This window comes from Manis pentadactyla, chromosome 4 (assembly GCF_030020395.1).
Source record: "Manis pentadactyla isolate mManPen7 chromosome 4, mManPen7.hap1, whole genome shotgun sequence".
Taxonomy (NCBI): Eukaryota; Metazoa; Chordata; class Mammalia; order Pholidota; family Manidae; genus Manis; species Manis pentadactyla.
In genome coordinates, this window is record NC_080022.1 from 86,506,377 (window position 1) to 86,517,606 (window position 11,230).

Consider the following 11,230-nt stretch of genomic DNA (forward strand, 5'->3'; position numbering starts at 1 on the left):
CTATAGTAGAGAGTGTCTTGGTGGGTATATATTCACTGGTTTACCAAATTCACTTTCAGGTCCAATAATTCACTAGAAAGACAGAACCCACTGAAAGCTATTATACTCACAATCACATTTTACAGAGAAAGGACACAAATTAGAATCAGCCAAAGGAAGAAACAGGGCAGAGTCTGGGAGGGATCCAAACTCCAGTCCTCCTTTCCAGTTGTCCACTCTCTGTGGAAGAATCTTTGGCAGTATTATCTACTCCTGGCCACTGTGTCTGATAATACACAGAGTATTGCCAACCAGGAAAGCTCATCCATACTTTGGTGTCCAGGTGTTTATTGAAGGTTTGTAACTTGACATGATTGACTGATTCTTTACTCACATGGTTGAACTCACTCTCCATCCAGTCCTGCCCCTTGGTGGAGAACTGGCTGACATCAAGCTCCAGTGGCTTGTCCTGAGTCATCTTGTTAGCATGAATTATCAGGCGTGGTCGAAAGGGCCCACCATAAAAAACAAGACACTTCTAGCCCTGGGACCTCCAAAAGATGCAGGCCAGACTTTCCTTGGACAAGGCCAAATTCCTTAGTACACAGTGACCATTAATCTGTCTAACACTGTTTTCTGAACTGATGAAGATGATGAACAATGACAGTTGTTATAGAGGGACTTTTAATTTGTACTTTGTCATTTTTAATTTCAGAAATTTTGTCAAATGATTCTGAATATATGACTCGGAGGTAGAAAAATATAATCAGATACAGTACTAAGTAGCATATAATTCACTTAGTTTTCAGTTCTGATGTTTAATGACAACTTTATTCAGTGCATGAATATTTTAAAGAACAATAAATTTAACAGTAAATAAGTCTTTCATCTATACTGTATAGTATACAATTTTGAGCTAATTTTAAATTATCATTAACCACCACTGTTATAATGAGTTAGTAGTATAAAACTGGTAACAGTTGTTACTTTGGCTCACAGGGCTTCACTTCACCAAGTTAATTGATAGGTCTACATTTCTAGTCATCCTTAACAAGGGTTAAGTATCAGCCCTCCATTGGATCTAATCAGGTTTTAAATTTATACATTTATTTACATTTATTCATTTAGGATTTTGAATATGTCAAAATAACTTCTTTAAAACAAATAACATGGCATTCCTTTGCAAATAAAAATGTTTACCCAAGATAGAAACATTTGTCCTTTTTTAAGTAGAACTCACTGAAGATTTGAAAGAACAGTGAACATTGTTACAGTGTTTTGGGGTAATCATCTGAAAATACATTCTTGTTTAAATGTAGAGATCTAAGAGTTTAGATAAACGTGCAAAATCAGAATTCACTTGTAAATTTTTAACAAAATTGTTTATGTGTGTGTGTGTATTGGCTCTTTTAAAAAGATACTGCATATACAAAAACATGATTTCTAGTAATTAAGGGTTTAAATTTTCTCCTTTAGGCTGAAGTTAATTTTATTGTGTTTTATTTTAATCCACTTGAATAATAAATACAGCAATTAAAGATTATGATGCTAAGTGCTTTTCCTAATATATATAAGCTACTTCAGTTTTCTAAAGTTATAGCAAAGGTACAGCAGTATTTCTTGGGTGATGATAGGATTACAGAAAATCATGACAGAGGTAAGTCCATGTTTCATTTTTGACTATTTAAAAATATATTGCTATGGATTAAAGATGGTGGCATGAGAGGAGAGACAGGCTTCCTCCTAAAACTGGATACAATTAGAAAATATAGTTGGCCCAACTAATCCTGAGAGAGCAACAGGAAAGAGGACGGCGTCAGACTGCATACACCTGGAGAAAAGAGCAGACCTCAGCGAATGGGGTAACATACCAGACCTGTGGCTCTGCGGGACCCGAGCCCTTCCCCCACCCCAGCTCACAGGTGGGAGGAAGAGAAATAGAGCAGGGAGGGAGTGGAAGGCTTGGGACTGCTGAATACCTAGCTCCAGAGATCTGTGCTGGGAGCACAAACCTACATTTCATGGTGCTTTCATGAGACTTGCATGACTACCAGGTTGGAAAGTTAATACAGGCAGAGTTCCTGGGGAGACTGGGATTCCAGCCACTTGTGGAAAGCAGGGATCCACATCCGGCTGCTCTGGGACAAAAACTTGTACCTGTGTGACTGGCCCACTAGCTCAAGCAGTCGAGACAGGCACAGCAGCCAGGAGGTGGGGAATAGCTCTTTGCCCCCGCCAGGCACCAGTACCGCTCCCCTGCAACCCCTGACATTGCTTCAGGGGCTCAGCAGCTCCAGAATAGAGCTTCTGGACACTAGAGGGCACCATATACAAACATGAAACGCCAAAGGAACCTTGTCCAGAGTAAAATTATTAATGCAACTCCCGAGAAAGATTTAAATGATATGGACCTCGTGACTCTTCCTGAAAGGGAGTTCAAAATAAAAATCATCAACATTCTAATGGAGGTATGGAAAGACATCCAAGAACTCAGGAATGAATTCAGGTTGGAGTTCCAATTGTTGAAGAGCACGATGGAGGGTATTAAAAGCAGGTTGGATACAGTGGAGGAGACAATAAATGAAATGGAAGCTAGAGAAGAGGAATACAAAGAAGCTGAGGCACAGAGAGAAAAAAGGATCTCTAAAAATGAAAGAATATTGAGAGAACTGTGTGACCTATCCAAGCGGAACAATATTCGCATTATAGGGATAACAGAAGAAGAAGAGAGAGAAAAAGGGATAGAAAGTGTCTTTGAGGAGATAGTTGCTGAAAACTTCCCCAGTCTGGGGAAGGACATAGTCCCTCAGGCCATGGAGATCCACAGATCTCCCAACACAAGGGACCCAAGGAAGACAACACCAAGACACATAGTAATTAAAATGGGAAAGATCAAGGATAAGGACAGACTGTTAAAAGCAGCCAGAGACAGAAATAAGATCACATACAAAGGGAAGCGCATCAGGCTAACATCAGATTTCTCAGCAGAAACCTTACAGGCCAGAAGGGAGTGGCATGATGTATTTAATGCCATGAAGCAGAAGGGCCTGGAACCAAGATTACTTTATCTGGCAAGATTATCATTTAAATTTGAAGGAGGGATTAAACAATTTCCAGATAAGCAAAAGCTGAGAGAATTTACCTCCCACAAACCATCTCTACAGTCTATTTTGGAGGGACTGCTATAGATGGAAGTGTTCCTAAGGTTGAATAGCTGTCACCAGAGGTAATAAAACCACAGTAAAGAAAGTAGAACAGCTAATTAAAAAGAAAATGCGAAATTAAATTAACTATCCTCAAAGTCAATCAAGGGATAGACAAAAAGTACAGAATTTGATACCTAATATATAAAGAAAGAAGAAGGAAGAAAAAGGAGGGGAAATAGAAAAGAACCTTTAGATTGTGTTTGTAACAGCACACTAAGTGAGTTAAGTTAGACTGTTAGATAGTAAGGAAAGTAACCTGAAACCTTTGGTAACCACGAATCTAAAGCCTGAAATGGCAATAAGTACATACTTATCGATAATCACCCTAAATGTAAGTGGACTGAATGCACCAATCAAAAGACATAGAGTCACTGAATGGATAAAATAATAAGACCCATCTATATGCTGCTTACAAGAGACTCACCTCAAACTCAAAGACATGCACAGACTAAAAGTCAAGGGATGGAAAAAGACATTTCATGCAAACAATAGGGAGAAGAAAGCAGGTGTTGTAGTACTAGTATCAGACAAAATAGACTTCAAAACAAAGTAACAAGAGATAAAGAAGGACATTACATAATGATAAAGGGCTCAGTCCAACAAGAGAATATAACCATTATAAATATATATGCACCCAACACAGGAGCACCAGCATATGTGAAACAAATACAGAACTAAAGGAGGAAACAGACTGCAATGCATTCATTTTAAGAGACTTCAACACACCATTCACTCCAAAGGACAGATCCACCAGACAGAAAGTAAGAAAGGACACAGAGGCACTGAACAACACACTAGAACAGATGGACCTAATAGACATCTATAGAACTCTACACCCAAAAGCAACAGGATACACATTTTTCTTCTCAAGTGCACATGGAATATTCTCCAGAACTGACCACATACTAGGCCACAAAAAGAGCCTTAGTAAATTCAAAAACATTGAAATTCTACCAACCAACTTTTCAGACCACAAAGGTATAAAACTAGAAATAAACTGTACAAAGAAAGCAAAAAGGCTCACAAACACGTGGAGGCTTAACAGCACGCTCCTGCATAGTCAATGGATCAACGACCAAATTAAAATGGAGATCCAGCAATATATGGAGATAAATGACAACAACACAAAGCCCCAACTTCTGTGGGACGCAGCGAAAGCAGTCTGAAGAGGAAACTATATAGTAATCCAGGCATATTTAAAGAAGGAAGAACAAACCCAAATGAATAGTCTAACATCACAGTTATCAAAATTGGAAAAAGAGGAACAAATGAGGCCTAAAGTCAGCAGAAGGCGGGACATAATAAAGATCAGAGAAGAAAAAAACAAAGTTGAGAAGAATTAAACAATAGAAAAAAAATCAATGAAACCAGGAGCTGGTACTTTGAGAAAATAAACAAAATAGATAAGCCTCTAGTCAGACTTATTAAGAGAAAAAGAGAATCAACACACATCAACAGAATCAGAAACGAGAAAGGAAACATCATAACGGACCCAACAGAAATACAAAGAATTATTACAGACTACTATGAAAACCTATATGCTAAGAAGCTGGAAAACCTAGAAGAAATGGGCAACTTCCTAGAAAAATACAATCTGCTAAGACTGACCAAGGAAGAAACAAAAAATCTAAACAAAACAATTACCAGCAAAGAAATTGAAGTGGTAATCAAAAAACTACCCAAGAAAAAAAACTCCGGGCCAGATGGATTTACCTCAGAATTTTATGAGACATACAGAGAAGATATAATACCCATTCTCCTTAAATTTTCCAAAAAATAGAAGAGGAGAGAATAGTCCCAAACTCATTCTATGAAGCCAACATCACCCTAATACCAAAACCAGGCAAAGACCCCACCAAAAAAGAAAATTACAGACCAATATCCCTGATGAACATAGATGCAAAAATACTCAACAAAATATTAGCAAACTGAATTCAAAAATACATCAAAAGGATCACACACCATGACCAAGTGGGATTCATCCCAGGGTTGCAAGGATGGCACAACATCCGAAAATGCATCAACATCATCCACCACATCAACAAAAAGGACAAAAACCACATGATCATCTCAATAGATGCTGAAAAAGCATTCGACAAAATTCAACATCCATTCATGATAAAAACTCTCAGTAAAATGGGCATAGAGGGCGGGTACCTCAACATAATAAAGGCCATATATGATAAACCCACAGTCAACATCATACTGAACAGTGAAAAGCTGAAAGCTTTTCCTCTGAGATCAGGAACAAGACAGGTATGCCCACTCTCCCCACAGTTACTCAACATAGTACTGGAGGTCCTAGCCACGGAAATTAGACAAAACAAAGAAATACAAGGAATCCAGATTGGTAAAGAAGAAGTTAAACTGTCTCTATTTGCAGATGACATGATACTGTACATAAAAAACCCTAAATACTCCACTCCGAAACTACTAGAACTGATATCGGAATACAGCAAAGTTGCAGGATACAAAATTAACACACAGAAATCTGTGGCTTTCCTATACACTAACAATGAACCAATAGAAAGAGAAATCAGGAAAACAATTCCATTCACAATAGCATCAAAAAGAATAAAATACCTAGGAATAAACCTAACCAAAGAAGTGAAAGACCTATACCCTGAAAACTGTAAGACACTCTTAAGAGAAGTTAAAGAGGACACTAACAAATGGAAACTCATCCCATGCTCTTGGCCAGGAAGAATTAATATCGTCAAAATGGCCATCCTGACCAAAGCAATATACAGATTTGATAAAATCCCTATCAAATTACCAACAATATTCTTCAACGAACTGGAACAAATAGTTCAAAAATTCATATGGAAACACCAAAGACCCCGAATAGCCAAAGCAATCCTGAGAAAGAAGAATAGTGGGGGTGATCTTGCTTCCCAACTTCAAGCTCTACTACAAAGCCACAGTAATCAAGACAATTTGGTACTGGCAAAAGAACAGAGCCACAGACCAGTGGAACAGAATAGACTCCAAACATTAACCCAAACATATATGGTCAATTAATATACGATAAAGGAGTCATGGATATACAATGGGGAAATGACAGTGTCTTCAATAGATAGTGCTGGCAAAACTGGACAGCTACATATAAGAGAATGAAGCTGGATCACTGTCTAACCCCATACACAAAAGTAAATTCGAAATGGGTCAAAGACTTGAACGTAAGTCATGAAACCATAAAACTCTTAGAAAAAAACATAGGCAAAAATCTCTTGGACATAAACATGAGCGACTTCTTCATGAACATATCTCCCCGGGCAAGGGAAACAAAAGCAAAAATGAACAAGTGGGACTAAAATAAGCTGAAAAACTTCTATACAGCTAAGGACACCATCAATAAAAGAAAAAGGTACCCTACACTATGGGAGAATATATTTGTAAATGACAGTTCCGATAAATGGTTGACATCCAAAATATACAAAGAGCTCACACACGTCAACACACAAAAAGCAAATAACCCAATTAAAAAATGGGCAGAGGAGCTGAACAGACAGTTCTCCAAAGAAGAAATTCAGATGGCCAACAGACACATGAAAGATGCTCCACATTGCTTGTCATCAAAGAAATGCCAATTAAAACCACAATGAGATATCACCTCACACCAAAGGATCACCACCATCCAAAAGACAAACAACAACAAATGTTGGCGAGGTTGCAGAGAAAGGGGAACCCTCCTACACTGCTGGTGGGAATGTAAATTAGTTCAACCATTATGGAAAGCAGTATGGAGGTTCCTCAAAAAGCTCAAAATAGAAATACCATTTGACCTATGATTTCCACTTCTAGGAATTTACCCTAAGAATGCAGCAGCCGAGTTTGAAAAAGACCAGTGCACCCCTATGTTTATCACAGCACTATTTACAATGGCCAGGAAATGGAAGCAACCTAAGTGTCCATCAGTGGATGAATGGATAAAGAAGATGTGGTACATAGACACAATGGAATATTATTCAGTCATAAGAAGAAAACAAATCCTACCATTTGCAACAACATGGATGGAGTAGAGGGTATTATGCTTGGTAAAATAAGCCAGGCAGAGAAAGACAAGTACCAAATGATTTCACTCATATGTGGAGTATAAGAACAAAGAAAAACTGAAGGAACAAAACAGCAGCAGAATCACCAAACCCAAGAATGGACTAACGGTTACCAAGGGAAAGGGACTGGGCAGGAGGGGTGGGAAGGGAGGGATAAGGGTGGGAAAAAAGAAAGGGGGCCTTACAATTAGCATGTATAATGTGGGGGGGAGCATTGGGAGGGATGTGCAACACAGAGAAGACAAGTAGTGATTCTATAGCATCTTACTACGCTGATGGACAGTGACTGTAATGGGGTTTGTGGGGGGGGTACTTGGTGAAGAGGGGAGTCTGGTAACCATAATGTTCTTCATGTAATTGTAGATTAATGATAATAAAATAAATAGAAAAAAATATATATTGCTATGAATTCTATAATTTTAAAACCTGAAGTTTACTTTGGATGTTAACATGCATAGTGCTCCAAATTTCCATTTCTTCATAATATTTTTCTACATTTACCTTATAGGCCAAGTTTGGTTTTGTTTGAATATTTTGTTTTTATACTATTACTATTTTATGGCTTCAGTTGTGCTATGACAGATTTTGCCATCTTTGAAAACTTGATGGACTATCTCAATGAGCTCACAAAGTAGTCATTGTTATAGACTTTGTTTTTTAATTTTTCTCCAGTTTTTCATTTTGAAAAATTATAAAATATATATATACAATTTAAAGAATGGTATATCCATTTTCTCTCCACCTAAACCCAACAGCTATTAACATTTTGCAGTGTTATCTTTATCAGGACACTTTACACCTAAATACTTAGGCATGGTTATCCTAAAAATATGGACATGTTCCTTATTAAACCCAATTCCATTATCACACATAAGAAATTTAAATTCGATTTTATCATCTAAGTTCAAGTCAGGTAATTCCAACTGTCTCAAAAATGGCTTTTTACAATTTTTTTTGTTTTTGAGCCACAATTCAGTTGAGATTCAGACTGTGTATTTGATTGTCTCTTTTAATCTAGAAGATCCTTCCCTGCATCTCCATCACTTTTTTTTCCCCCATGATGTGACTTTATGAAGAATCTGAGTCCTTTGACTCCTATCTTTCATCTTTCTATATCCTTGGACTTGTTACCTTTATTTGCATTTCCTTTGAACTGGAAGTCAAGTGTATAGGTTTGGCTTCAGATTAAATGTTTTTGGAAAGAATATTTCATAGGTGATTTTGTAGATTTTGTATTGTATGACATTGAAAGATACATAATTTTAGATTTAGTATTCATAGTGATAATCATTTAGTCAAGGTGGTGACTATCAGATCTTTCCATTGTTAAGGTCATTTTGTCCCCTTAACAATTAGTAATCTCTAGGATGATGTTTTGGCATCATGGGAATATTCTTTTTCCTAATTGCTTTTCATTTAATGGCTTTCATCATCAATTGATGATGATGATTCTTAACTGAATAGTACATTGAGATGCAAAATGGGGATTAAAAAATTTTTAATTCTGTAGTATTAATTTATATTCTTCTACCTAAAAAAAGACTGTTTGCTACTTTTCCCCAGTACCTCTCCTTTTTCTCAAATATCATTATGTCTTCAAGTCATTGAATGTACTATAGTAAATTAATCACAGCTCTTTCTGATGTTCACATAGTGAGCCAGTAGCCAGTGGAAATCACTGCAAGCTAGCTCCTGTGTCTCTTAAACGTGATCATATTAGTCTGATTTCTTCCTTCTTTCAGTCACAAGTTGTCCTAGGCTTATCTCGTATTTGTCCTGTCTCAAACCTGGAACATCAGTTGTTTCTCTAAAAAGCCCTTTCCCTTTTAGGGGAAATGGAACTTGAACTGTTTGCTTCTAGGCCATTTCAGGGACAGAGCTAGGAAATAAAATTTTTTAAAATTTGTAAATTCAAATGAAAAGTTGACATTACAAGGTTTTCCTTTATATCTACCTATATTTTTTCTCTTACAGTGAAAATAGTTGTTCCAAATAACATTATTTGCTTATATATTTCAGCACTACAATACCAATATTACTAATGGTAAACATACTAAGACTTAAGATTTCTTTGCAGTTCTCTTTGTCCATAGAATAATAGCCCACTGAGAATGTAGATTCAGAGTACTTTCAAAACTTAATGAAAATCACTTTTTTCACCATATGGTTGTTATCAGCATGATATAATTAGGTTCATTTGTTTCTGTTTGTATTCAATTCTAGAACATAAAAATTTTTTTGGAGTATGTGAAGCATTTACATGGTTCAAAGTTAAAACTACATAAAAAGTATACTATGAGAGTCTCGCTGTCATGCCTATCCCTCCATCCCATTCCTAGCCACCTCCTATAGGTAATTATTTTCATTAGTTTCTAGTTTCTCTCTCATTCCTTTTTGAAAAATAAACAGTTATGCATATTGCCATATTGTGTTTCTTTCACTATGGGGAGTGTGTTATGTGCTTTTTAAATTTTTTATGTTTAGAAAGGTTTTATGTCCTAGTGGTTACATTTATTCTGGTAGTGTTCTCACAGGTCCCATTTTGCTTGTCTAGGCTTCCATTTCATTTCCCATCTTTAAGTGATGTTCTTTGACTCCCCATCTAATTGCCCTTTTAAAAATCAATGAACTTGCCCCACTCCTTTGTCTTTTTTTTTTCAGTTGCCTTATTTCTATTTGACTTATTTCTATAGAACATATAATATTTACACACTATTTTCTCACCCCAATCCCTGCCTTTGTTTAAAATATATATATTTTAAACATACTTAATACCCTTCACCACTACTTTAGCTGAAGCCTCTCTAAACACCTCTTGGCTGAAGCTCTTACTGTAAAATACTCAGGAAGGGCTTGTAAGTACAGTATACAGTATATTTAGAATTTCTTTTAGATCCTAGATACTTTAACTACAGCTTGATTAGATAAAGAATCCTTGGCTCACACCATCTTTCCTTGAGTTTGAAAATGTTGCTCCACTGTGTGTACCTTGGTGTTATGTCAAGAAGTCTGGTGCAACTTATATTTTTCCCCTTTTGGAAAATGTTTGTTGTTGGTTTTTGCCTGGTAGCCCAGATGACTTTCCATATCGTTTTCTCTCTGGCCCTTTTTCTTTCTTTTTTTTGACTCTCTCCTATTTATGCTGGTTTATTGCTCTCCTCAGTATTTCCTTTCATTTGTATTTCTTCTCAGGAAAACTATAATGTAGTTTTCATTTTTTAGGTTTTATTTTTTCAGTATTTTGAGTGAGTTTAACTCTCATTTCACATCTTCCTATTGAGTTTTAAACTTAACTGCGTTCTTTCACATCAGCAATTGCTTATTTAATTCACACTGTAGTGTATATAGTTTTCACATTTTCTAGAGGGTAGTGATTTCTATTAATTGAAGTCTCCATTTTGTTTTATTTATATAATAGTTTTGTATAGGTTTTTGGTGGCTTTTTCTTTCCTGAAAAAATGTATAAGATTTTCTTGGCTCAACAAGAAGCAGATGGTTCTATGGAAGGGATATGGGTGATGTAACTCAGTTTCATATTATTTAAGGCCCTCTTCTGTTAGTATAGTGAACTGCCGTTTCTTTAATAAATGGTACACTTTGGGGCTTAGATTCTGTGATACAGTCTTGTTTCTTTAGGAATATTTAGCTTTAGTCACTTGCCCTCCTCTCCAAGGGTCCCCTCTCCCTTCTAAGGTGCCTCATGAAGTATTCTCATGAACTTTCCAAACTTTGGTTCTTGCCTCTTTCCAGGCCTGATTCTTGGCCTTCTCATTAACTTTAGAAACTCCCGATATCCTCCCAAATCATTCCCTTTTGCTTATATTAGCTAATGCTAGTTTCTGTTGACTCTCACCAAAGAACTCTGACATATCAACTTCTTAATGTAATGTTTGTGAATCTTCACAACCCCAAATCATATACAAAGCCACAAGTATGTATGTCATAAGTCCATTAGAAGAAGAGTGATCTCTTTTTACTGTTGCAGCTCTT